Genomic DNA, 4,013 nt, shown 5'->3' with positions numbered 1-4,013 from the left:
GTCAGGCCAACATTTCTTTCTTTCTTTCTTTTTTTTTTTTAAACTGCTCAGAGTACTTTTAATGATCAAGAATGTGTTTCCATAGATAGTTTAGAAATATTGCCTTAGATTACAGTCAGTAATTTTTTGTCAATATATGAAGTTTATTGTCAAATTGGTTTCCATACAACACCCAGTGCTCATCCCAAAAGGTGCCCTCCTCAATACCCATCACCCACCCTCCCCTCCCTCCCACCCCCCATCAACCCTCAGTTTGTTCTCAGTTTTTAACAGTCTCTTATGCTTTGGCTCTCTCCCACTCTAACCTCTTTTTTTTTTTTTCTTCCCCTCCCCCATGGGTTTCTGTTAAGTTTCTCAGGATCCACATAAGAGTGAAACCATATGGTATCTGTCTTTCTCTGTATGGCTTATTTTACTTAGCATCACACTCTCCAGTTCCATCCAGGTTGCTACAAAGGGCCATATTTCATTCTTTCTCATTGCCACGTAGTACTCCATTGTGTATATAAACCACAATTTCTTTATCCATTCATCAGTTGATGGACATTTAGGCTCTTTCCATAATTTGGCTATTGTTGAGAGTGCTGCTATAAACATTGGGGTACAAGTGCCCCTATGCATCAGTACTCCCATATCCCTTGGGTAAATTCCTAGCAGTGCTATTGCTGGGCCATAGGGTAGGTCTATTTTAAATTTTTTGAGGAACCTCCACTGTTTTCCAGAGTGGCTGCACCAATTTGCATTCCCACCAACAGTGCAAGAGGGTTCCCGTTTCTCCACATCCTCTCCAGCATCTATAGTCTCCTGATTTGTTCATTTTGGCCACTCTGACTGGCGTGAGGTGATATCTGAGTGTGGTTTTGATTTGTATTTCCCTGATGAGGAGCGATGTTGAGCATCTTTTCATGTGCCTGTTGTCCATCCGGATGTCTTCTTTAGAGAAGTGTCTATTCATGTTTTCTGCCCATTTCTTCACTGGGTTATGTGTTTTTTGGGTGTGGAGTTTGGTGAGCTCTTTATAGATTTTGGATCCTAGCCCTTTGTCCGATATGTCATTTGCAAATATCTTTTCCCATTCCGTTGATTGCCTTTTAGTTTTGTTGGTTGTTTCCTTTGCTGTGCAGAAGCTTTTTATCTTCATAAGGTCCCAGTAGTTCGTTTTTGCTTTTAATTCCCTTGCCTTTGGGGATGTGTCGAGTAAGAGATTGCTACAGCTGAGGTCAGAGATGTGTTTTCCTGCTTTCTCCTCTAGGGTTTTGATGGTTTCCTGTCTCACATTCAGGTCCTTTATCCATTTTGAGTTTATTTTTGTGAATGGTGTGAGAAAGTGGTCTAGGCCAACATTTCTAAGGGGCTTTATTGGTGTCATGCTTCACAGTCAATCTTAGTTCCTTAAAGATGTTACCATCCTGGCCAGGGTACTAACTTCCAGCCATAAGGCAGGCTTTCTCCTCCCGGTAGAGTAGCCACAGTTGAAGGGATTGCAGCCTGAGTGATCGACATGAAAGTGTTCCAGTAAGACCATACTTCTCAAAAGGCCCTGAAATGAGGGTAAAGGAAGGAAAGAGTACTCATCAAGTTTGCACCAGCTCAGAGTCCAGATGAAAAGACTCATCTCCCCACATGATGGGCACCATATAAATGATGAAGTTTTTGGGGTGATAGTGGGGTTTGTGGGGTCCGGAGCCCACGCCAAGAAATGACTTTTGAAAACATCTTTGGAGCAAAAAGGTGATTTTATTAAAACACAGGGACAGGTCCCATGGGCCGGAAGAGCTGCCCCTTGTGTTTGCACTTTAAATTTATCTACAGTATCCAGTGAATTTTGGTGTAGGTTGTAAAGTTTGTGTGTACGTTCCACTTCATATGGTTTCCAATTAATTGTTCGTTAACTATTTTTGGCGAAGTTGGGGGATAGTGGGTTCCACTTCAGTTTCCATTTCCAAAATGTAATGGATTCAGAGGGCAGCCAGGAGGGGGCGCTGCCTCCACAGACCTGAGCCCAGCGTGTCCTGCACTACCGCCATCGTCTGCAGGGGGCGCCGGAGCTCCGCTCCCGGACGCCGGCGCGCGCACGCGCATTCAGCCCGCCTCCCGCGTGACAGGAGCTCCGCTTCCTCAGGCCCCGCGCGGTGGGGGATTCGGAAGGATGTGGGGCCGCGTCCACGCCGACAAGAACCCGTGTCCTCAGGACCCGCCGCGGGAGGAGCAGGTGAGGAGGAGAAAGCGAGGCCCGCGGAGGAGGAGCTTCCGGAGCGGGGACGCTGAGGGGGTCGGTTTCAGGGGACCCGGCGGGGGAAGGAACCGACGCCGCTTCGTGCGCGGTGACACCGTGTCCCCCGCGGGGCTGTGCGCGCGGCCGTCGGGTCTTCCCGCTCCGGGCTCCGGGGCCCGCTCGTCCGTGCTCCTGCTCCGCGCCGACTCCGTTCCCGCCGCGCCCTCACGCGGTTCGCGGTGCTCGCGCTCCCGCCGCTCCGGCCGCGCGGGGTCGGGGTGTCCGTCCCGTGTCTACGACGGCGTCGTGGGGAGTTCGGTGTGACGGCCCCGCGTCTGCAGATCGCTCCGGGCAGGACGGACGTGCTCGTGGTCGCAGTGTCGGTTCCTCTACGCCCAGGAGGCCCCGCCCCCCGCCGCACGTCGTTCCTTCTGATGCGGTTGCAAGTGGGACCGTCCCTTCACTTCTCCTTCCGACGGGTCGTCGGGAGTGTGTAGATGCGCACGTGGTGTTTGTGTGTTGATCTCGTGTCCTGCGGGTGCGCTTATTTATTAGTTCTGCTGACCTGAGAAACAACACCGCCACTTTCTGCCGGCAGAAACGGTGTGTTTGGCAGGAAGAGAGTATTCGTCCCCCTGTGACTGGCGTATTTCCCTGGGCACGAGGGCTGCAAGCTTCGGTCCGTGTCGTGGCAGGTGTCAGAAGTCCCGCCCTTGGTGAGGCCGAGCCCCTTCCGTCGCGTAGAGAGCGCATCTTGGTTATTTATTCGTCTGGCCGCGGTCGCTCCGGTTGCTTCCACGTGTGTGGGCTCCTGGGAAGAGGCCGCTATGAACCCGGAAACAGGAAATATGCGCTCAAGGCTTCGCTTTCCATTTCCGGGCGTGTGTGCAGAGGTGGAGGCTGTGTCAGTTTCCCGAGGAACCGCGTACTGTTCTCTGCGGCCGCGCCGTGTTACTTCATTCCTTTGCAGGACAGAATGATACTGCCGTTCACGGGTCCGCCCCGGGTTGTTGATCCGTTCACCCACCGCGGGGTTATTTGCGTAGTTTCTACCATTCGGCCGTTGTGAGCAGTGCTGCTGTGTATGTTTGTGCACACGCTGGTTTGTTAAACTACTGTTTGCGGTTCTTTGGGGTCTACATGGAGGAGTAGAGTTGTTGACCCAAATGGTAATTCTGTGTTTTTATCTTTTTTTTTTTTTTAGTTTTTTTAAACATTTTTATTTATTTTTGAGACAGGGAGAGACAGAGCATGAACAGGGGAGGGTCAGAGAGAGGGAGACACAGAATCCGAAACAGGCTCCAGGCTCTGAGCCGTCAGCACAGAGCCCGATGCGGGGCTCGAACTCACGGAGTGTGACATCATGACCTGAGCCGAAGTCGGCCGCTTAACCGACTGAACCACCCAGGCGCCCCATGTGTTTTTATCTTTTTGAGGCAATGCCAAACTATTTTACACACAGGCTCCACCATTTTGCGTTTCCGCAAACACATTTAAGGGTTCCAATTTGTCAACATCTTTGCCAACAGTGGTTATTTTGTAGTTTTCTTGATGATACCAATTTTAGTGTGCGTAAAAGGGTATCTAACTATGGTTTAAATCTTCATTTCCATAAGGACTAATGATGTTTAACACCTTTTCATGTCTAGTCACCATTGGTATGATCTCCCTGGGGAAAGGTATATCTGAATCCTTTGTCCATTTTAAAACTTGTTTTGTTGTTGTTGATGAGTTGTACAAGCCCTTTATATATTCTGTGTAACAGACTCTTACCAGACAAATAATGTGCAAATATTTT

This window comes from Panthera onca, chromosome B3, assembly GCF_046562875.1.
Source record: "Panthera onca isolate mPanOnc1 chromosome B3, mPanOnc1 haplotype 2, whole genome shotgun sequence".
Classification (NCBI taxonomy): domain Eukaryota; kingdom Metazoa; phylum Chordata; class Mammalia; order Carnivora; family Felidae; genus Panthera; species Panthera onca.
The sequence above is the reverse complement of the archived record's forward strand: the minus strand, read 5'-3'. Positions refer to the sequence as shown.